Below are 24,661 nucleotides of genomic sequence, written 5' to 3' on the forward strand. Positions count from 1 at the left end.
TCCTGGGAGCCCAGGCCAGGCAACTTTTGCTTATTATGATTCGCAAACCTACCTTGCCTTCAGTCGAGACATGTGCCATTGTCTCTGGCATTGGCACCATCACGGAGGGAGTTTCTAGCTAGTTTGACTCAATCTTATGTTCATGTGCTACATGAATTGCCAGTGATTTGAATGATACCACAGATTTCCTAAAGAATCTAAGCTTCATTGACAAGCTTCCAGCAGCTGCTATATTGGCTATTGTAGATATTACCTTCACCAACTTTCTCCATGAGGATCGATGGCAAGTTATAAAGAGCGTTGTCCCTGATGAGGACACTGCTTCTGTTTCCATTGCACTCCCCTGCTTTGTCCTTGCACACAAGTATTTCAGGTATGGGGGCTCCCTATACCTACAAATGAGCAGCACTTCCACAGGCACATGTATAGACCCCCCAATATTCTAATATAATAAAGGGCTTAGTCAGTCTGTCTGTCTATCTGTAATGCTCTTGGAGCACTCTGATTGGTTACTGAAACAACTGATCAGAGTGCTCCAAGAGTGTTATGGACAGGAGGCGGTAGCAGCAGTGCGGTGGAGCCCTGCCATGACAGTGGTGACAGAGCAGGGTGGCGAGGCCAGTGGTGCTGCCCCTTCCCCCACTAGCCCTGGTCTTTGGAGCCAGTGGCAGTGCAGGGTGCTGGCGGAGGGGGACGGTGGGGCAAGCTTCCCGCCTCTCCCTGCTCCTGGGGGGCAGCAGCGGTGGAGCGGGGATTAGGATTAGGGTTAGCAAGCTTCCCCCCCATCACTCTTGACGGGAAGTTTGCTAGTGCCGATATATTTATGACAGACTTTGAAGTCTGCTTCTTCTGTAGCTGCCCTCTCATACCTAAGGTATGCTAATTTTCATCGTATGGACATCTAGGAAGGGATTTCTAGAGGAAATCAATCAAACTGACTAATTCCCACCTATGGAATTCATTTCCTGGACACCACTGAGAAAGTTTGCAATGGCAAGTTTACATATCACCCCCACATTGTACTGGAAACCAACTGATAGCTACAGCTGCTTCTATGCCAGTAGCTTTTGTCATAAGCACACATGAGATCCATTGTTTACATTGATGCTCCACATTACAACTGTATCTGCTTTGATCCCACTGATGAAGATGCACACCTTAAGGATTTGGAGCAGGGAATCCTACAATTACAGTACAATTCTAAAACGGTGTCCACTCAAATCTATGGAGAAAGAGACAGACTTGGACCCTGCTGTGACCTGCTTCAATATCAACCCTGAGACAAGGAAAACAGAATCCTTTTGGTTCTTATCTACAGCCCCCAGCCTGAACAGCTGAGTTGTTCATTAATGACATCCTAACCCCTCCTGGAAAATGGTGACTATCTCAAGGGAGATGAACCTGTCCTGGCTTATAGGTAGCTAACAAACTCAAATGGCACTCATCGAGCAACAGACTCCCTAACTCTTGATATCACAGAGGTACCGGATCCAGCTATGCCCCCGCATCAACACTGACTATATCATCACTAGACCAAATTACATGGATTATAACATCCAACATTCATTTACTTGCACCTCTATTAGTGTCATATATGCCATAACCTGCTTACAGTTCCCCCCTCTGCTATCTACATTGGACAGATCCCCATGTATAAGAATTGGTGAACACTGATCTGTCATCTGTTCCAGAAAAACAGACAAGCCTGTGGCAGAACACTTGAACCTCCCTGGATATTCCATCACTGACCTCAGAGTGGCTGTTCTTGGACCAAAAAACCTTGAAATAAACTTGAATGGGAAATTGTGGAACCAGAAATCATCCACAGACTGGAGTGTATTAAATAAGGTTTAAACCAAAACCATGGATCCAATTTACCTGGATTAGCTTTTATAACTCCTACCTCCCTCAGTAGGTCAGCTGTTTGTTTTTCTCCTTGCCTTTCAGTGGTGTTTCCTCATTTTTCTCCCATCTTCCATACTCTTTGTATTTTTATCATTGCATTCTATTTAGCAGCTCTGCTTCCTGTAGTCCTTTTACAGCATCTGCTAAAGTACACCAACTCCTTACAAACGCTTATGCTATGCACCTCTGATTTAGTTAGTCTATAGGTTGCAGCTGTACCGTACCTTCTGTTTATTTCTTTTAGCCATTGCTCTGAAGTCCTGCTCTATTTTCAGTCTCACTAGACATTATGGCTAAGTACAGACATTCAGAAAGCTTGAAGCAGAATCGATCTAGGTTTTTTTGTAGCAGTATAGTTTAGATCAGTAGCAAATAGAATGCATGTTTGCCCTTGGGGTTGGGAGGGGGGGGGCACAAATCTTAAACTGAGTTCCACCATTTTTAAACCGGTTTGTGTATGCTGAACTTTTGTTCTGTTATGGGTATAGACCAGTCTCCAATCACTTATATTGGTAAAAGTGTTGCCTAAAAATCTTTGTAGATCTGGTTCTGGGTGTCTTCAAGGTCAGGAGACACAGTCTGGGTCATGAGATCTAGTCTGAAAGCATTTCCTGACTTCTTATCTGTGTAGGTGTACAACACAATGTGGGGCTATGTGAAAGTCTGAATGTGGTTTACAGGACACTCAGGTGTGTGTTGGGTATGTGTTGAAATAGAGGGGATGATGAAAAATGCCTATCTGATAGCTCGGCTGCTCTAGTGGGCAGTGATTATGGGAGTGTTCATGACAATGGAAAGAAAGAGGTAGGACTGACAGTGCTGACCTTTTGAGAACTCAGAAATTTAGGGCATGTTCTTGATTCTTAGAAACTTAGTGAAGGGTCTGCTTGAGTTGTTTGCAGAGCTAGAGCTGATAGCTATGCTTAGCATCTTTTCTGAGCCAGAGAGAGCTCTGGCCTTGACTCCAGAGCCCATGAGGTGGCACCTAGCTATTCTAGGCAGAGGAAAAGTAAGGGAAACAAGAAACAGAAGAGACTTAGATGAGCCTCTCGATAGATAGTCTGATTTGGCAAGTTTGGAGAGCATATTTTTAGGTGTTTTGAAAAACTTTTATTTATATTATGATTGAGACAAAAACCAAAAATCTTTAAAATGTGTGTACTTTTTTAGCGAAGTGATTGTTAACAGAAGAAAGCAAAAGCTACATGCAGATTAAAAACCATGTATTTTATGGATCAGTGTTATCCTTCTTCCTTGTCGGTATCATCCCAGACATCTTTTAATACACAAATGTCATTACTTGCTGAAAATTGAAAGCAAGTTAAGTATAGAAGTAAAGCCATCTGGTAGCTGAGACAGAAAACTTAGATAATTAGCTGATCTTGTCAAGGGACCATGATTAAAATAGGCCATCACTGTAATAGTGACTAGGTTTGTAGGGACTTCCTGAAAACCAACTGGGATAATTCTAATAGAAAGAACAGAACTAAATTAAAAAAAAAGAAAGAGCGATGATAACCCTTTCTTGAGGAAGAGATGAATGGAGTTAGTTTTATATTTAAGGATGATTTTGTTTGAAAACTCCATGTGAAAACTTTTTGAAAGCATTTTGGGTTTAGTTCTGGGAAGTAAAGCATCTAGGTTACAGCAGTGGTAGTCTTGGAGTGATATAGCTGTGATGGTCCAGGAAATATGAGAGGGGCAAGGATTTTAATTTTTAAAAATATTTTTATCTAGTTGTATTTATGTATGCAGTTGTTTTTTTTTACAGGCAGTTCTATTTCTTACATATCTCAGGCTGTATCTGCTTTTTTAAATCCAAGGGAAAGTACTTTGTGCTCAAAAGCTAGTCTAATATCTCACCCAACCATGCAGTTGGCCCAATAAAAGATACCTTCCTGCCCCCAAGAAATATCCTTGTCACTTGCATAAGTTACTGCCATGATCACATCGGCATAGTCAAATTATACTTCCAAAAGGTCTTGTATTTCCTGGGTGCAACATTTTCTACATACTGAGTTACTTGCAGAAGAAAAACGGACTTGATTTTTCTAATATTTTTTCCTCCTTTTTTCTCATATAATGTAAAAGTGCTATCACATTTAAAGGAAATATGAAAGCTGATTCACTGTACAGTCTTTATGGCACTCCAAGGACAAGACTTTTCAGTTTGCATATGCAAGCCTTGTACATAAGCAAAACTGTTTCCCCTTGTTATCATTTTTTAAGTATGCATATTGGAAAGCTAGTGTTTAACTAACACAACATAATTAAGAAGTTACAAGATTTGTGTAGTTTAAGTTTTGTGGGTAGTAGTTTAAAGTTCAGTTAAAGACAAGGTTGACCATCAGTTTCCCTTGTAGCATTTAAGGTTTTTTTGTGGGTGGGTAGAAAAACTACAGCACTGGCACAGAAGCAAGTGATTTCTGACTCTGCTTCACCAATGTACCTCACTTCTTATAAGGGAAAGAACATCTCTTTGGGTCACAATGCACTCCTATTCTTTAAATCTTTACTTCTCTGAGACTTCCAGGTGAGGGGCCATTTTTTTGTTAACTTTTTCTGTTTTTTTCACAAATAGCCATTTTCTAACAAGCGAAGACCAGAATCTGCTACAGGAAACATGTCATTTAAATGCTTTTCCCCCCCCCCGAAGGCCATATACTGATTGAGGTTTATTGTTACAGCCCTGCTGTAGGAATTTGCTCACTTCCTTGGAAAAACTTAATGCCCACTTATTTTGATCAGGAAAAAAATCTTAAAGCAAATCCTTAGGGCTATCAATTAATCATCATTAATGTACATGATTAAGGTGTTAATTGGTTCTTGCATTAATTTTTTTAACGTGTTAATTGTGCATGTTGTTTTGGAGTCTGCTCAGGCTCTGCTTCACTGCTGTTACTACTGCCTCTGGGCTGCTCAGTGGGGCAGCAATGGGAGTGCAGAGGGCCACAGGGCACCCCACGTACAGGCTCCAGGCTGCTACAGCAGGGAAGTGGAAGGGGCATGCACAGGTACAGGCACACAGATGCAGACAGACACGCACAGTAGCTGCCGCGGCATGCACAAGGCCAGGAATGCAACCCGGCAGTGTGTAGAGCAGTGCCCGTCAGGTAAGTCTGTGATGTGGAAGGGGTGGGGGGAGAGGGAAGGGGCAGGGGAGGCAGATTGAGGCCCCCATGGTGAGGGAGAGAGTGGGCCAGGGGCAGGGGTTGGGGTGAATGGGGCCCTGGGACTGGGGTGGGTCATGGGACGGAGCCATGGGAGGCTCATCCAGGGGTGAGGGAAGGTGTGGCTCCCCAGTGCTGTGCATAACCCCGGGGAAGGCATAAAAGGTGCATGTGACACCCAGACTTGTGTGTGGGGCAGAGGCAGTCTGCCTGTTGTGGGCTGGGGCTCTGTGACCTGCTGCCTTCACCCGGGGAGCTGGACAATGCCATATTATGCCCCCCACCGCTGGGTGGGCTGGGGTCCTCTAATTAAATTGCCGTTTCATCTCCTGTATTAGCATTCCTGTGCTTAAAAATGGTGGTGAGGGCACTTAAGCTCATTGAACAAGTTTTAGTTCTAGTTCAAGTGCCCCTGCTGCCATTTTGAAGTGTGGGGACACTGATGCACAAGATGCAGGAGACTGCTAGAGCATGGCAATTGCCACATTCCAGCAGACTTGATTAATCAAGTCCTCTCCAATGTGCGATTGCAGTGCATTGGAGTAGCCTCTTTGCTCATGTGTAGGCACCCAGGGTGCCCTAAATGTGGTATGCCTGATCTCACTTGACAACCTTCAGATTGGTATGGGGTTAACTCAACCTAGCAAGGGTTATCCCAGCTTGCACATGTTCCCCACCAAGCCATTCTCCACAGCCCCAGGGCTGTGCTGTATTTATCTACCCCCAACCCTGAATAGGGTATCTTTTTACCCCTCTCCTCCAACTAGTCCCCCACCCCCTTGGACTGGGCATCTCTTTGCCCTGACCTGCCTCTTTGCCCTCTCCCACTGCCCCCTCCCCCCAACTTACTTGCTTACAGTTACTCACACCTGCTTCTGGCAAGTGACGAATACTTGCACGTGGTGATCCCAACTCAGGTTTAGGCAGCTTGAACTAAAACATAAACCTGAGCCAGGTCCCATAAATACTTGTTCACACCCTTTGTTTGGCCTTCTCCATGAAAATTTAGCTATACTTGTATAGCAGAATAATGTTAGGCAATCCATGTGGCAGAACAGAATTTTTTAAATCCAGAATTTACTTTGTTGTGTATGAATTCTTTGTGCATGGTCTATGTATATATGTGATGGAGTGCCAGTTAAATATGACCTGAATCTGTTTTGAGTCTGTGTGTGGAGGGCAACTCTGCAGAACAATTGACCTCACTTATGGAAATGTATTTAGCAGCCAGCCTTTCTATTTGGAGAGACTGAAGGTGACTTGGCAACCTAGTCAAATAACCCCATCCATATTCTGATTTTGCCAATGGGGTCCAATAAAAGAGTACTGAGATGGCAGAAGAAGGAATGCTTTATCATTGTTATGATTTAATTAAATGTATTTTCACTTTAGAAGGATAACAGTGTTAGATCTAAATGGGATTAGCCTAACTGAAATTTATTTGGCATCATTTTGTCAGTGAAAATTATGGATTACTCAAAACCTGTTTTGAGATTGTTGCTACTGACTTAGTGATTAGAGTAGTATATAGGAAATCAGCAATTCAATACTTTAACTAGTGGTGACTATCTTTTCTTTAAAAAAAATGTCAACAGATATGAGTATTTTAGTGTTGACAGGGAAGCAAATTTGGAAATATCACAACAAACATTTTGTATACTCAGAACTTCCTTCTAAAGCAGCTCCTGGATTGTATTTATTTACATTTAATGAGTTTGTGCTTTTTGATAGTTAAATGGACAAAAAATTAGTTGAAAAAGACAAGATTTTGAAGGCAGGGAAGTGGCAAGGATGCTCAGTTTTGAGAAAATATTTAACTATATATTTCAATATGCTAAATTTGCAGTAAATGACCCAAAGAACCTTGTCTGCCAAAGTAAATTACCGTGCATTTTCATAGATTTGTGAGTTTCTTCTTATCTTGCTGATTGGTTTAATGAGTCAATACCTACTTTATTAAAAAGCCCCTGAATGTGACTAAATTAATAATGCAGGCTTTAAAAATCTTTATGTATTTTTGCCAAAAGAGAGCAATATAAGGTATTAGGTAAATACTTATCAAGGGATTTTTTAAGGAACAAGTTGTTTGAACACTGCATTAGGAATTTTCTATTTTGATACCAATAAAACATACCTAAGGAAATTAAATCATTAAAGAAGCAACCTTATGCAAAAAAAATTGCTTTCACAGTCTTTGAAGTGAATCTGTAACAACCTAGAAGATCTAAGATTTGGACTGGAAGTATGGTTAGTGACTCATGTTTTAATTTGTCCTCTTGTAAGTGACTGAGAGTCTGTTGTTCATACTACATATAGTGATTTACTACTGCTTCTGATCTGTATTCATGATGATATAACTTCTTCTTTTGTTTTTTGTTTTTTTTTTTAACTGGTGTAAAACCTGGATTAAGATGCTGGTGAGTTGGACCCAACTGACCTGCTTCTCTGTTGCCTCTCATGCAGTATTATACACATGGAAAGTGAAGATAAAACAGGCCTAAATGAGTGCAGAACTTTTATATACTGTCAATAGACTTTGTACTAACTTGCAGATATGTAAGTGACTACATAAGGTACAATGTAGTTGAAAACTATTTCTAGGGGACTGAGTTGAGTACACAAACCTAGATGACTGTACTTGTTGCATCTAAGACAACCTTGACACCCCCAATAATTAGATTCTAAGTATGGAAAAGTATACATTTGTTACAATTTTTTGGGTATGGAATCTAATTATAAGAGGTTTGTCTTGAATTCATCGCCCTCCCACTGCTACACATGGAAAATAGTGGCTGGGAGGGAGTGGGGGTGGTCAGGTGGCCCATAACCTTTGCCCTCCCCAGCTTTTTCTTCCTTCTGCCCATTCCCTCCACCTTAATGTTAGACTCTGCTCAGGCGGTGTTCCTTCCCTGCATGTGCCAAATGCATATGACAGTAAGGGGGAGAGGGGGGAAAAGCTAATGTGAAACACAAGGGACCAAAAACTGAACTGAATTGCTAAATAGCTGCTTGTGTGAACCAGTGTCTTATCCTGCAGTGCTTTATTAAAAAAAAACAAACAGTTAAAAACCAGTGTCTTATCCTTTTAGTGCTTCATTAAAAAGTGCAGACCAACATATCTAGTCCTTCTAGCAGTGAAGATAACCTTTGCCAGAAGAATGAAGGCTCTGTAGGCAGCCTGAAGCAATGGAATAGATTTTGTCCTGTCCCCAAACTTGGGGTAGATACGGGCAGGGAGGGGGAAAAAGGGCACAGGGAGGGTATCAGGGTTCCCCTATGATGCTAATGAACAGTTTGTAATTGCTGCCCTTGTTGTTTTAATGCATCCAACATAATGGAGGATTACTACAGCAGATCTCTGTTCCTTATCTGAATCACTGCCTTTGCCATGAAATGGATGGGGGGCACTGACAGAGCTGACAGTTCCCTTCAATGGGGGCATTTGCTGCTGGCTGTTTGTGGCTGTTATGGCTTCTTTATGCTCCAGAGATACAGAGGAGCCAGGACTGAGATGGAAAATCTGGCCCTTCAGGATTTTCCTGTCTGGGATGGAGCTGATGTGGGGAAAGACTGAAAAATGTGCAGCCACGGTGAACTAGCCATGACCTTTCAATCCCGGTCTCTGATTGTTAGCTTTAAGGTATCTCACTCAGTTTAGATGGAATCAGGCAGCATTGTGCATAGCAATTCTTTCTCTCTCCTCCTCAGCATTTTTTCTTGGAAAAGTAAACCAGTAATTTTAAATGGAGGTGGATGAAGGGTCACAAGGCACAATATTTTAATAGTTTCTATCACAACATTAATTTTGGTCACTTTGTGGTAGCTTATTCATTTGGTAACGTCGTGGTAGCTCATTCCTTATTCATCTCTGGATTGTGGGAAACTTTAGGAAATTTGCATTTAAACCAAAATTGGCTGATATACTGTTTAAAAGTGACAGTCTTTATCCAGGTTGAATGCTGAACAGTGTTTTACTATTGTTAATTAATATGTTTTAACATGATGTAATTTTTCAGCATAGATAACTTAAATTACAAGTTTTATTTTGAGGGAAGATGCTCTTAAAATAGCATGGATGCACCTCATATTTGTGTCTCTGATTTCTTATTAAATTCATTTGGTTTAGTGATTTACAATTTTTTTTCTGGGGGGTGTTAACAGTGAAAACCTCTGTCAAGGCTCTGAAAGGTAGCATGGGTTCTTTCTATACTACATTTCATCAATCAAAGTTCTTTCCATATTGCACTTCTCAGTTTTACTTACATAACAGCTCATTATCTTTAAATCATGCCTCCAGGTACACCTGGGCTTACCTTAGTGCAGGTCAGCAGGATTGCACATGTTTTATGGAAGGCATAAATTAATCTACAGAATTATTCACTTGGTGACTGTGGAGAGGACCCATCTTACTCCTCAGAGCCAAGGTTTGGTTTCAGAGCTGGCAGTGAGGAAAAACAAGCATAGATTAATTTATTAATGGAGCAAATCTGACCTGAGTTAGTGATGTCAATACGTATGTGGCTTCCACAGTGTATACTTTTAGAGTTACTTTGCACACAGAATTGCATTTTCAAACTGTTGTTTTTGTGGAAAGATGTTGGAGACTGGGTTGAGATTTGTAAATGCACGAAGCAAAAACTATGTAAAAAGGAGGCAAGTTAGAAAAAACATACTTATAAATCTGAATTTCCTTGCTTTTGTCAGAGGACGTTAAAACTCCCAACCTTACATGAAAAACATTCAGAGTATGTACAGAGATTTAGGGAGGTTAGACTGGGAACTAAAAATGGCCACCCAATCTAAAGTAAGTTGGGATTGGGGCTAGTGGGGAAGTTTGGCAGGATCAGGCGGTCTGGTGGGGTTCACCGGAGTGGTCTCTGTCCCCACCTTCCCCTGGACCAGGGGTATTTTTAGACTCCTGACCTTCCCCCTGCCCCCGATGAACACCCCACCACAAAACTATGTCCCTGCCTGATCCTGCGGACCCCTCCCCCCACCCTACTTACTTTGACCAGCTCCTGGCACAAGCAAATACTAGTAAAATGGGCACTGGGAGCGGCTTGTGGGATGGGAGGGTTTGGCAGGCTTGGCTGGTCCCCAGAGTGGGGGAGGTTGTTCATCGGGGAAGGGTCAGTGGGCTGAAAATAGTCTGGCGCCAGGGGGGCAAGTAGGAAAAGTGCAGTCCTGGGGCAGGGGCCAGCCAGCTGGGTTTTCCTAACTCCAGGGATGCGCTGGGAACTGTAAAGAAATCCAGTTAGAATAGTTTTGCTGGATCTGATCTTACTTAGACTACCTCTGAGGTAGGGTTAATTAAGATCAGTTTGGCCATTTTAAACTAATTTAAACTTTCTGAATTTTTATACAGTTCGCAGTTAGATCCCTAGTTAGGTCAAGCTGAATGTAAGGTCCATACCGGGCTGAATCAGTTGGATCGAGTGGCTATTTTTAACACCATCTAACCTCCCTTTAACCTCCCTGAATGTCTGTACTTAGCCTCGTATATGTGCTAATATCAAAGAAGCCATTTAATTTTCATAAAAGAGAATCACCTATTTGAGAGTAGGTTTTATATGCTTCATTTCTTACTAAACAATGAAACATAACTGAGAACAATTGCAGCCATATTACTTGGCTAGTACAAGGAATGATGCTTTGCTAACTCTATTTAGGGTGAGACTGACAGCATGAAAAGTAGCTGTCTCAGTGAGAGAAAGCAGAGTGCTCCTCCGTGTGTTGCAGATTGCTAGGAAAATTGCATAGGACCTTCTGAGAAATTGTATCTCACACCTTTGTCCAAGATAATTCTGTGATATACATAAGCAGGGAAATGCATGTTATATGGGTTTTATTTACAATAAAATGCACAGCATTCTTCATGAAATCAGGCCTCTAGGGATATCATTATATGAAATAGTACCTTTTCTGTGTCATAGAAAGCATGATTTGCCCACAAGCTTTATGGCATTATTTTAGAAAACATGAAGAGATTATATTTCATGAATATCCAAGGTTAAATTGTCATGTTATTGCATGGTTACTCTCTAGTAATCAAACAGATGTATGTAACATTAACACTTTGGAATCTGCATAGTCCCAATTTAACGTTCAGTTTAGAAGAGGGAGAAATTTTCTTGACAGTGTTATGACTAATCTTGAGTTGCAGAAGCTTTGTTCATGTTTGAGTGATTGTGTTATAGTCACAAAACAATTTTGAGGGCTGTTGTGTCCAAAATTCAAAAATATTTTTATACACAGATACTTTAGGAGTTGGAGCTTTACAATTGAAACTTTAAAAAATATTGAGGAAAAACATGTGCTTTACATTTATTATAAATAAGTCATCCTTTCTGTAAAATCTAACCATAATTTGGAAACTATTTTTCTTTTCCTATGGGAACAAAAAAGCTGCTTCTTCTGCATTCAGTGTAAATGAACAAGAGCCAGTTTTTATCTGGACAAAGCATAGAAGCCTAGTTTTTAAACCAGTTCAAGATATCTTTCATTTTGATATAATATAAGTACCAGACAGATCTGGTAAATGTATTCTTAGTTTCTACATTTGTTGATGTTGATGATAAATATTTCATTTCTTGGTTTGTAAGATTTCTTTTGACAGATGCATCATAATTCTTATTGAATTTATGGAATTTACATAAAGAATAATAATACAAAGCACAAATATCCAAAAAACAAAAATTTCAGTGGCAACACATGTCCTATTTTTGGCAGGTCTGTATAGCTTAGCATCAGATTGACCATTCTGTTGTGAGTTAGTCTTATGTTTTGCTTAGTGTGACATATCTATTTCTTTTTTACAGGCACAGGAATTGTCCAGCTCTCTTCCTACAGTATGGCTGCTGAATCATTAACACAGGGGATTAGGAATGTATGATGAATATTCTTCAGGTAGGAAATCAGGTGTGTGCTTTACAGCATGATTGTTCAATAATTTTCCCTCCAATTTTTGGATATATTCTAAATGGTGGCAGTCTCTCATTTCACAGCAACAAAATACCACTAAAAATAATAATAAAAAATCTCTGTCCACATGACTTTCCCTTGCATATGTCTCGCTTTCATCACTGAGAGCTTGTTAAAAAATTGTTGACAACAGATGATAATGCAAACAAACTGAATTTAATCATCGGAAGTTACCAGTTATACTCGGTTATCCTCTCTTCTGCTAAGACAGTCATGCCAATGGAATCTAGTTTGTTTTGTTGAAAATTACATCACGGTGATATACATTTCTTTAGGAAGCTTTGCCAGGCCTAAACCTGTCTTGAAATGCAGTAGAATATGTTTATGGAGCCCCTTTTCCAGGTAGCTTGTAGTCATATGCACCTGTCTTATCAGCTGAAAGATAAGATAAGTAGTGATATTTTTAGCCAAGGGTTGTGCAGCTGTACAAATCAGCTAATTGGGGGCATGACAATGCATTTGGTGCCCCTCCATCTAGAAAATGAATCCTATCAGTGCAATACAGAATTACGCAGATAAGAATTTCAGCCATTTTGAGGTGTAGGTTTCCAAACGTGTGGAACAGTGACTTCTTGTATTATCTCATTCACATTCAAGGGGCTTAGATTTGTAAAGAATTGTTTTAATGTAAAAAGTGGTTAAACAGTATGGTTCATCCCATATATCATTGATACAAATGATAGGATATTATACTACCGCACTATGATATTCCATAGCATATGATGATGTTTGTTTAGAAGTGGGGGGTAGGGAATGTACACTTTCTGTTACATACCTAATATGTTTGATGTTTATGAAATGTGTAGGATTATCAGGAATGCATAATTGCTTTCCATATTAATGCCTTGTTTGGATGCTGGGCACAAATGGTACTTCGTGATAAACCACTACAGTCAAAACCTTCAGTGATGCACAGTCAGTGTATAAAGGCAACAATTTTCCTCATACTTTACTTTGAATTTGATTTCAGATTAACAGTATTAAAAGTAAGGAACTATGCATTAAGTCTGAAGGTTATCCAGCACTTCGGTGGTTGAACTAACCCAGTCTTTCCTCTGGTACCTAGATCCTTGAGAGGTTTTTGTAATTGCCAAGACATGCAATGTCTCTTGTTTCTCATTGCTTCTGTGTGTGTTCCAGCATATCCACCAGAAGGCCACAGATGCTGGCCCTCCAAGTCTGACCTGTTAAGCAGGAAGGATAATTTGTCACTTATTTAAAAAAAAAATCGTTAAAATCAAGCCCTGTGATTATGAGGGAGGATGGTTTGGGGGTTAGAGCAGTAATTTAGACTGTGAGAAACCTGGGTTTAATTTTTGTGCTACCACAAGACTCTTGTGGGTTTCTTAGCTGTTCGTCCAGGCTCAGAACCTCAGGGTTATTCACTCAATTAAATATTTATGCAATCTATGGGAGTTGGGTACCTACATACTTTGTCTCATGCCTCAGTTTGCAGCCTGATAAAATGGGGTTTTTAGAGTGCACCCGCCGGGTCTCGATCATACGGTCCCTTGTCACCTTGCCCAGGGACCTGGTGGTAACCTTTCGCTCCATCCCTTAAGGGAGTGGCCCACGATCTCCCATTTCAGGCGGTCTTCCCCCTCCTTATCCCACCTGCCATGACTTCGATGATATTTCAGTGGTGGAGGGGTCCGATTGCCTGATGCCGGCTGCCTCCCCAAGGCCGAAGCGTGATGTTCTTTGCAAGGCTCCAACCTCCCTTGTACCTCGCCCTAGACCCAGCCTCAGCGGTGTGCTATTGTGGTTGCCGACGGCCGACTCTCACTCGATGTAGGGTCCCTCTGTGTTCCAGCTAGGCTCACACAGGGGCCCAGGAAGCCCTGGCTCCTTCTTGGCTCATCCGACCTTTAGTGACCTTGGCTCCTTCTAACTTTAGAGCCCCAAACAATAATAATAAAGATAATAACACTAATGAACAAGCAACAATAGTAATGACAATAATAATAAATTAACCACAAGGCTACAGGAACCCCCTCCAGGTCCCTCTACAACCTTTCCTAGGCCAATGTTTAGGTATGCCTACTGCAGTGCTATCTCCCTTAATCTAAATGCCCTTCCCCTTGTAGGGTACCGGGCAATGCCACGGATCCCCCCCCCACGAAATATGCTAAGCTCCCTAGCAAAGGAATCTTCCTTTAATGAGCTTCAGTCAGGGTCCTTTGTCCTGGACGTGGGGTCTCAGTCCATCCTCCTGTAAGGATCCCCTCTTAATTCTTATGTCCGTCGACCTCCACCTGAGTTGACAAAGCCTTTAGCCTCGGCTCTCCACGCGCCCCCAGGGTTACATACAGTCGGGACACCTGGGTCTTGTCAGGTCCGATGGCAGTGTCTTCCCCTGGGCACAATTCAGATTCCTCCTGTGAGTCGAAAGCAACGTTCCCTAGCTCCTCCACCTTCTTAGTGCACTCTGGAGCTCTTCTCCCCAGGCTCTCTTGCTGCCTCCCCTCTCCTTCTGCCCACTCACTCTCCCTTCTTATCCCCCTGAGCTGGTTCTCCTCCCCCTCTCTCCCAGCTGTTTCTCCTTTAAACAAACCGCGGCTAATGAGTTGCGTGGGTCCCGCCACTGCTTTCCGCTCCGCCACGATTCCTGCTGCCGCTTCCAGCCCCGCCGCGATTTCTGCCGTCGGTAAGTTGCTTTTGTTTATTCTTTCTTCCTCTTTCCTTTCCCAGTGGTGCGCTGCCCCCCAGCGTCCCCCTTGGACCCTTCGGGGTTCGTGTCTTCGCCACGCCCCGGGACACAGAGCTTCTGTACTCACTCGGGCATTTTAAAGATAAAGGTGGTGAGGTGTTGAGATGGAGGCCTAAGAGTTGCAGACAGTTGCAGAACTGGGGTGCCAAGCAATCAAGCAAATGAGTTTTCTTGTTTTTGAAACTCCACAAACTTCCAAGATTTATATAGCTGCCAGGAGCAACTTTCAGTCAGGTTAGTCAAGACTGCAATGGTGGACAGGCACTGCCTGAGGGTTTGGGCCTACCTGACAAGTTTAAAATAACTTTTCTTAATTTTAAAATCTCTAGGAATAAAGCAGAGGTCAAGGGCTTGCTTATTGTTGGAACCTGCCTCATCTGCAAGCACAAAGTTGAAGGCCTCCTTCTGTAAAAACTGGTCTATGTTGTGTGCTGATCTCCTTTCTCCAGATCATGTCTTCTCTTCCCACCTTTCTGCTTCTCCCTTTCTTTTATGAAGAATAGTTTTTGGGTTACATGGCCATTCATGTTCTGTTCCTTCTTCAGCTTCATAAAAGAATTATCTAGGGCAGGAGTGTTCAAACCCAGACCAATGGGCCAGATTTGGCTCATGGAGCCATGTCATCTGGCCCACCAGGCTCCTCAAGGGTCTCGAAATTTGGCAAAGGGGGAGCAGTGGCAGTGTTAGTTGCTTCTACCCTGCTGCCAGATTTCTGGACCTGTGGAGATTCCTGTAGATGCAATAGTGGAGCCCCTGCATGCCAGGAAATGGGGGGGACTTTTTTGTTGTTTTTTTTTTAGTTGCTGCTCTGGGCTTTCCCATGCAGCCACAAGTCTCACTGCTGCAGCAGCCACCTGGGTGGAGCCAGAACACCGGCAGGGATGCCCCTGCCTCTTGCTCCCAGGCTGTGCCCTCCAGCCCCTGGAGGGAGCTGCAGATGGACAGGGCTGGGGCTGGGGAAGGAGCTGCGCAGGGTCGCTGCCCTGGAGTCTTCCAGCGGGTGGCAGAGCCTTGGGCCCAGGCAGGCAGACACCCTGTCCCACCTGGGCAGGGCAGCATTGGGGTGTCAGGTGCTGGGGTTGGGCAGTCAGGGCAGGGTCTGGGTGGCGTGGGGGGAAGTACTGCGAGCAAGACAGCTAAGTCGGGCTCTTAGGAAGGCCCCAGCCAGGCAGTGGCCCCTTGTGCCCAGTGTGGCTACGAACCATCCCTGCAGAGCTGCACAGGCCAGGCTAGGCCCCACCACGAATGCTTCTGGGCACCCTGCTGTGGCCTGAGTCTGGCCCCTGGTATAGAGCAAGGATGTCAAACTTTTCTGGCCCTGTGGGTCAGATGAGCAGTGAGAGGCCAGTCCACAAGCCAAATCAGCCTGAGATCCAGTCCAAGTGAATGCTGGCATTGGCACAGCCTTGCACTGGCCCAAGCAAGTGCTGCTGGCAATGTAACGTGGGATTGGTTTGAGTGAGCGCAGGCGAACTCCAGGGAGCTGTGCGTGGCACATGTCATGGCTCTGTACAGGGGCATGGTCTTGTCCAGCAAAAAAGGAGAACACCAGGACCAGACTGTGGGGTTCCATGGGTTGGATCTGGCCCATGGGCCAAATCTTTGAGACCCTTGGTATACAGGAATGTTGAAATGTGCAATTCCCAGCAAGCACGGTGTAGCACAGGACCTTTTGGCCACTTTCAGTTCTATATATCTGTAGTACCAAAGCCCTATTTTTTTACTTCTTGTTTGCTTCTAAGTCATTATTTTGAATTTAGCAGAAAGTTTGGGTGTGTGAAATATTAAAAAGAATCAAGCACATGCCACATTTGCTGTGAAGTCAGTGTTGAGGGTATGACCACTGTTGTGTTGTGGGTTCAGTTTACTGAGTCTGGAGCCACTTTAACAAAGAGGTTTTGTTATTCATGCCAACAGCACCCAGACAGCCATGAGATTTCTTTGCCTGTTTTCTCTTCAACTTCACCTATCTCTAGCTATATATATAACAGTGATATCTTGAAAGGGAGCTGAGTGACAGCCTAACTCTTAAACGTATACAGTTCTCTCAACATCACATGTTAAAGCTACAACAGAAAGTGAGACTGTTAGTTTTAGCTGACTAGAATGAAAGCTGCCTCATAAGAACAGACTGTACTTTTCACTGACTACAGGTCAATTTATATTTAACTTTTAATTCTGACTCCTGTAGCAGAATTTCTGAGCTGAAAAATGTTATTGTTATGTCTTGTGCACGAGCCTCTTTAATGTGGCAAGGTTCGACACTAAGAAAGCAAGTGTTAAGTATTCAAGAAGATACTACAGCTATAACAATAAAGATTGCTGGTAGAACTTGTAGGGAGCCAATTTGCAAAAAAACAGAGCCAGCTGGTGGTAGAGGATAGTAATTCAGTGTTATGTTGATCCTGCTTGGTTGGCAGACAACATCTGGGCAACAGAGTTCACACAGCTGGGTAAAGATTGCACCCTGTAGTTTCTTTTTCCATTTGAACTGAAATGGAGATGTTGGTTCTATAATCTGACCATAAGCACTGAGCCAAGTTAATATTGTACAGTACTTCTGGATTGAGGACAAGTGTCCTCATTTCCCCTCTTTCATGCCTATGCACTGACCAAAAAACATTAAGGGAGATGTTATTCAGGGCCTTTGCTGTCTGGTGAAGGCAGTTGTCATAGTGTAGGAAGAGAGTGGGATGTTGCCTTCCATGTAAAACCTTATAATTTTAATCTTATAACTTGGAATCTGCCTTCACTAGAATGAGGGAGTGGTATCTGCTGTTAAGTAAGGAGCAAAAGGCTGAGCCCCATGTGGAAACTTCCTAAGCCTGGATGGACTTGGGTTTTGTTGTTTGTTTGTTTTTTACATGACCTCATAGTCCTAAGAAGTAAAGAAAAGTTCTACTGGTTATTCTTCTGTGTCAGAATGAATGATTGAAAGACAGTATATATTGTGAATGTTTGAGAGTAGAGAAGGTGAATTGGATGGTTTGATTAATCTACAGAAGAATAAGGAGTATCCACTAATCATATGTCTGCGTATGTGAATATGTGAAGATGGGTTGTTTCTCAGACTAGTAGTAGGTAACTGTTGATCCTTCTGGATCAGGGTATATGTGTGAAAGATCACCAGGACCTTCAACGCATATGTGCAGGCAGGACTGTGGAGGAGTGGAGGCTGCCCAGACCTTCCATCCTTCTTTTAGACCACTGAGACAGAATGCAAAGGCCAGACAGAGTCCAGACATTTCATGCCTCCATAGCTGTAATAATGTGTGTGTCGGTGAATTGAACCTGGGCCTCCTGTGTGGCAAACAAGGATTCTACCACTAGGCAGGATATGTTAGCTGTAAACTTTGGCCGGATTTTAACTTTTAATATTTTTAGAAACTATGGCAACAGGTGTATCAATCTGTAACTTTGAATTTGGAATAAATGAGAAAAAAGTTTTCTATGTTCATCTTGATGTTTTGTGTTTGTCTAGAAAAAATTTAAAGCAAGAAATTTGGGAATAGAGGAGCCAAATAAGTATAAGGAATGAGTCAATTTTACAAACTGGCAATAACTTGCTAGAGTTTGGAAGAGGTACTCTTGCAAGATTATTTTGTTATTATAACCTCTCAAACAGAATAAGTCAGTCCAAAGAGCTATAAACGCTTTCCAGTAGAGAAGTTTATGACCTAGTTCTGACTGAAAAGACTCGCACTGTATGGAGAAGTTGTTTAAATGGACAAGATACTGGTGGTCTTAAAGTCCTGTGGAGTTCAAAACCTTGCAGGATGGCAGAGAGGAGCCACAGGGCGGCCCCGGTCGGTGCCCATGCCAGCCCATCCATGCCAATGCCAGCTTCCTGCCCGCCTGCAGTTCCATCCCACATAGAGAGCTTTGGTGAGCTGTTGTGGGGTAGGGGAGGAGAGAGTGTGCTGACCAAGCCTGTGACAGCTCCCCAAAACTCCTTATGTGGCCTGTGGCCCCAAATAATTGCACACCCATGAGTTAGAGATCCAATTTCCCTGAAGATAATAACACATTACAGTGGAATGGAAACTAAATCCGTTTATACCATATTGTTTTGATTAGAAGTCAAACACATATTTTTCATGTTTAATTTTAGGAAAAACAGTCCCTTCCCCCCTGTGTATAAGTTGATAACTAGAGATGCGAATACTTGAACTGCTGTTTCTCCTGTAGGATGTTGTAAGAGCATCAAATAACCAAGGAAAGGCTGCAAAGGGTTACATGCTTTTAAGAGCACTAAAATACATTTTTTTTAAAAAGCCCCTGTAGCAAAGATAATCGTTAGCATGTTTTTTAGCCTAAAATTCCATGTTGAAATATAGTAAGACAAGATTTTTAGTTAAATGGAAACTGTTTAGAAATTTAAACCAAATCAAGTCCTTATTAAAAGTCCAGATAAGAATTGCAGTTCTGGATTCAACTTCATATGAGATGTAGAGCCAAAACCCTGGCTCCAAGCAGCCTGAGCTTCAGGGTGTCAAAATACAGATTCTCTTCACTTTTTGAGGGATGCAGAAAAAAAGGAAGTGCCTTGTTGTATTTACATCATTGTTAGATGCACGTGTCAGCTCAGTTTGAAACTCTCCTAAGAATTTGAGTAAAGTACAATCAGTGAATATGTGTTTTGGAAGAATGAAACACATTGTCTTTGTTCAATATTTTTAATTTATCCTCAACCATATTTTAGTTTGATGCTAAACACTCTTCGAATCACTTGTTTCCTTCCAAATAATAAATACACAGTGTACTCTACAAATAAACAACCTTTTTTCCCTTTCTCTTTCCCCAACCCACATTTAAAACTCATTTTAATGTTACTAAAAATGTCCCCATTCTGCATGGTTTCCTGCTGGGTCACTTCAGGGGCTGTTTCCTGTCTCTGTGGCTCTAGTGGGGGACATGCCCTAGGGTTAGGAACCTGAAGCTTCCCAACTCCTTGTTCTTAGTAGTGGAGCTAATGGGCAGGAAGCCTCATTTCATCCCAGGCCTCTTAGGGCTTCTGGGCTACTACCCTGGTAATCTGCTACTCCAGGGAAATCCCCATGAACTGCAGGGCATCAGGGAACTGAGTCACCCTGCCATTGTGGCATTTCCCTGTGCCAGCTGAGCCCATTGCTATTATGATGGAGTAGTGACCCTACCTGGTTCCTTTAAGGGCCAGGTGGAGTGGGGTTGTTTGATCCACTGCCTTTAAGTGCTCCACCTGTGGCATGTGCTGTCTTGCCATGGTTCCAGAGCAGCTGACCCTGTGTGGCACCCTGAGGCTAGGGACCAGAAGCTACACATAAACAGGTTTAAGTGATCATAAACCAGTTTAAACTTGTAACAGAAAAGAAATCCAGTGCATACAAACTGCTTTCAGAATGGCTGAAACGGCTTTAAGATAAACCTGGTTGAATGTAGTATCAGACTTAACTGATTTAGGTTAAATCAGTTTACAGAACTTCTTTCCTTCCTGTTTTAAGTTAGTTCATAGTCCCCCAGCATCCCAGGGTGCTTTGCAGCCCTGGCCTGGATTGTGCTGTCTGGTCCAGCGAAGCAGGGTTGGCCCCACCCCTCTGCTCCTAACCTCTTCATTTGGCTGAGAAGGGGGTGGGGGTGGGAAGTCCTGTCCCCAAGTGTCCTCCTAGGCAGGAGTGGAGTGACGTGGTCAGAAGCTGGTAGCCTGAGGAGAAGGGGAAGGGTTTAACCCCCTCTCTCCCCATCTCTTACCAGCCTGGGACCTCAGCCAGGGACATGGGCAGACCCTGGCCCGGGCCTGAGCTGAAGTGGGGGAGGGAGAGGAGAATCACAGAGAAGTGGGGCTGGTGGGGACACCGCACAGAGCCCTCCCTCCCTTGGTCCCCAGCCCTGTGGTGGGGGAGGAGGAGGAGAAGAGCCTTGCCTGCCACAGTGGTTCCATGACAGACTGGCCTGGCCTGGCTATGGGGAACCAGGAACAGTCGGGACGCACAGCTCCCACAGCCCCAGTTCAAGCCACAGCCAGCTGGGAAGGGCCCTGCCCCTGCAGCCTGGCCCAGTTTGGCCATCTGCCCACCTTGCCTGGGGGTGGGGTTGCGGGGCTGAGTCGGGCCAGCCCGTGGGCACAGAGGGATCAGGCCAAGTGAGGCTGGGGGTGGGGTGGGGCCCTTCCCAGCCAGCTATGGCTCGCGCTTGGGCCATGGGAGATGTGCAGGATTGCCTCTGGCTCCCCGTGCCCAGGCCAGGCTAACACAGAGCTGCTGCAGTGAGCAGGGCTCTTGCCCTCCTCATCCTCCACTGCAGGTCTGGGGGGGTGCTCTGCGTGGTGCTGCCTTGGGGATCAGAGCTGGAGAGGCAAAATGCTGGGCCTTGCTGTAGGGCAGGGGATGGTGGGGAGAAACTGGCCTCAGGAAGCCCTTGGTGGCTTTTTCTTCCCCAGCAGTACAGAGCCCCCTGGTGGGTGTTCTTGGTTGTGGGTGCTGTGAGCAAACCCTCTGCTGTTTAGATTGTGTTTGTACAGGAGGGTCTGGTCAGGGCTTAAGCAGGGGCTAGACTAGACACTAGAGGACCTCTGGAGGCCCCTGTCAACCCCACTTCCTGGTAATTCCCCTCTCCCACCCCGCTTCAGCTCAGGCCCAGGGCCAGGGTCTGCTCATGCCCCTGCTCTTGCTGCTTGACCCTTTGGTGTCAGCTGGGGGCCAGGGTCTGGCCATGCACCTCCCCTCCCCTCCAGAAAAGCCTGGCAAGGGCTGTTTACCCCTCCCACTCCAGGTTGATCCCAGCTGGGGACCCTGCAGACTAGGGTGAGGATTTAAACCCCTCCCCAATCATACTCAGGCCTTCTGGGGCCTGGGCATGTCCTTCAGCTCAGCCTGTCTCCACCCTTCCATCCACTGCAGAAGGAAGGGAGGGCTTACTCTACTGCCCCTGGCTTATAGCCTGAGCCACTACAGACATATGGCTGCATTTCCAGAATGAAAAGTGAATGTCTGTTCAATTGCCTATTCAAGCCTAATGTCTATTCAATTCAAGTTCAATCTACCTAGACTAACCTGCAAAGATTCAACTGATTCAGGCTCGGCTGTTTTTTAATGTCTGGACTTAGCCCTAATGATCACCTTAGCTGGCTCTTAAGGCTCTAAGGTTACCTCCTCTACATGAATACCATATTTTTCTGAGGCTAGATCTACTCTGTGTATAAGTTATCTGTGGCTTTTAAGGTGGTCTGGGGTGGAGTGGGGAATTATCTTATCACTGGAACAATATGATAGTTAATCTGTTATATGGGGAGATGGGAAAAATTATTTTTTTTCATTGCATACATTGCAACCTCTTTTCCTGATTAAAATAAGGCCCCTCCTTCTTCATTAGGGTCTTGCAGTAGGCCTCTGGTTTTTATCTGTAGCTTCGGAACAAACTGCTTTAATTAACTGTTGGGTATCACTAACAGGATCTTTTATAGAAGGAGCTGATATCACATGAAGTAGGTTAGGGAACCAATCTAAGGGTTGCCCTCAATTATGTATTGGGAGAAATGGAGCTGCCCTTTTTGACACTTACTTACCCTGTATTTGTCTGGAGCAATGATTCTCAACCAGGGTGCCATGAGATCTTTTAAAGGTGCTGCATAACCTTCACACTGTTAGGTGGGCAAATGCCTACATACGATTCACAAGATAAAATCAAAGATCTCAGATAGGAATCCATAGTGTCAACATTTTGACCTGTTATGGGCTTTCTGAGTTCTCTGCCACAGGAGAATTGCTCTATTATTTTTCTCTAATCAAGAAACGAGTGAAAGGTAGGAGCTGTCATTTTCTGTGGGGTGCCCTGAATCTAAAAGGATTGAAAACCACTGAAGCGCTCTTCATGTATACCAGATGACAATCTGACCAAAATTGTATGTGTATTTTGCTTTCTTCTCTTGTGAATGGTTTGGTAAGTTTAGACAATTCCTGTACTATGAGAGGAGATGTATGAGTTATGGTGAAATTTAGTGTCATTATACCTAGAGAAGATGGCAGTAGCTAAGGTTAAGGTTTCTTAAGTGTTTCCATTATTTTTTTTCTTTTGTTTGTTTACAGCTTCCTGAAACTTTAATTCTTTCAAATTTTAAATTTTCTAAGACTGACCTTTCAGTATTTTTTTAGCAGCATTTATTTATTTACTGGATTTATATGCCACCATTCCCAACAAAGGCTCAGGATCTATTGAGTGAATATGGGTATAGAACCAGAGTGTCACGGGTCAAGGAGGGACTCTGGGGGACAACACACCCCAGGGAAAACATAAGAGGAAGAAAAACAAACAAAAATGTCATACCTGCTGCGGGAAGCGGGGGCAGGACCCATGCGGCTCGTTAGCCACGGGTTTTTTTAAAGTGACAGCAGCTGGAGAGAAGGGGGAGGAGAGACAGCAAGACGGAAGGGGAGGAGAGGTGGAGGAAGAGTGAGGAGAAGGTGGCTCCTGGACCCACGGAGGAGGAGGGGGAGCTGGAGAATGCTGCCCTTAGGGCAGGAGAATGCCCAGACAAGCACCAGTCCACAGATACTGTTACTGGGCTTAGAAGGACTAAGGTATCTAGGCTGCATATCATTTTGAAGCCGCGAGGAGAGCATCCAGGAGGATCCTCAACGACGGAGGATAGCCCCTGTGGATCGCACAGGAGGAAGGTGAATGGTCAAGGGGCTAGCTGAGGCCAACTCGCCCGGGACGGAAGACCCGAGGGAACCCATCTGAGGAAAGTTTCGTCTCCGAGGTGGAAGGGACGCCGAGGGCTGGATGTACATAGGATACACTGGGGGTAGGGAATAGGTGGCACATAGGAGCAGTCAGTGGTGGGAGGCACGCTGTAACTTAGAGGCTACAGAATAGTGATCTGTAGGCTACTGAGAGGCAGCAAGCAATGTGTTGCTAGCATCTCTTCCTTTTTCTTGTTTATTTTCCTTTTTCGTTATTGCCCGGGATACCAAGGTAAAGTAAGGCGGAGGCCTATGGCAGGCTGGGGAGTTAGAGGACCCAGTTTGACTCGGCCAAACAATTCAGGCTCAAACGAGACCCAAGGAAGAGTTCTTGCATAGGGAGAGTGGCCACGGAAGACAACACCGGCACACCGTCGAGGCTGGGTAGAGGGTGAGGTACAGGGGAGGTTGGAGCCTTGTGAAGATCATCATCCCTCGGCCTGGGACAACCAAAACCCGGACGGTTGGACCCCTCCACCACTGGTAGAATTATCAAAGTCATGGCAGGCGGGATTAGGAGGAGATGAGACTGCCCGATGTGAAAGCTCGCGGGTCCATTACCTTTGGGACACAGCAAAAGACCTTCATCAAGATCCAGAGCTGAGTGGCGAGGGACCAGATGATCGAGGCCGGGCGGGTGCACAGAGTATAGGAAGAATGCATGAAAAATATTCTTCCAATTAAAACTCCAAACTTTCTGACCTGTGAACAGACCTGATGCTACAACTGTTCAAGGAATGATGGTGAAAATTGGCAGTAGAAGCTTCTTTTGGTATCTTAACAGACATTGAGAGACAGAACATACCAGATCTATCTCCTTAAGTCTCTATGTTAATTCTGCATCCTTGTCCATATGCTTGATGGTACATTGCAGTTATTGCACAGAGCTTTTTGGATGATGAGGATGATAATTCAGTATGTATGTGGGATAATGTGCAGTGAATGAGGGGGTGGGGTCCGTGGTGAAAGGCAAGCTTTTTTCTAGATCCATTTCTCATTGGCTTCATCTCCACTGACGCTTACTTTGGACTTAATTCTGTATTGCTACAGGTGTACTGATGGTTATTACAGTGGAGCATGAAAATATAAACAAAGTGCAAGCACTTTAATTAATGTGCTATCTGACACAGGAGCTGAATTGGAGCTACTCTAAAATGTTATGGTCCCATCTCTTCCCC

At 43.9% G+C, this 24,661-nt stretch overlaps 1 protein-coding gene across 19 annotated transcripts in view; it reads left to right on the forward strand.

Moving 5' to 3' along the window:
- LOC109316110 overlaps positions 1-24,661 on the forward strand; it is a 396,050-nt gene that overhangs the window by 94,831 nt on the left and 276,558 nt on the right. For 12 of the 19 annotated variants that reach the window (XR_002102767.1, XR_002102772.1, XR_002102773.1 and 9 more), the window contains exon 4: positions 11,900-11,993. The exons of 6 other annotated variants lie outside the window; for them this stretch is intronic. The gene's annotated coding sequence lies outside the window, so the exon portion shown is untranslated. The remainder of the gene's footprint in view (positions 1-11,899; positions 11,994-24,661) is intronic. One more of the 19 variants, XM_019544023.1, reaches the window with a different exon arrangement.

This window comes from Crocodylus porosus, unplaced genomic scaffold (genome assembly GCF_001723895.1).
Source record: "Crocodylus porosus isolate Cpor-Errol unplaced genomic scaffold, CroPor_comp1, whole genome shotgun sequence".
Taxonomy (NCBI): Eukaryota; Metazoa; Chordata; order Crocodylia; family Crocodylidae; genus Crocodylus; species Crocodylus porosus.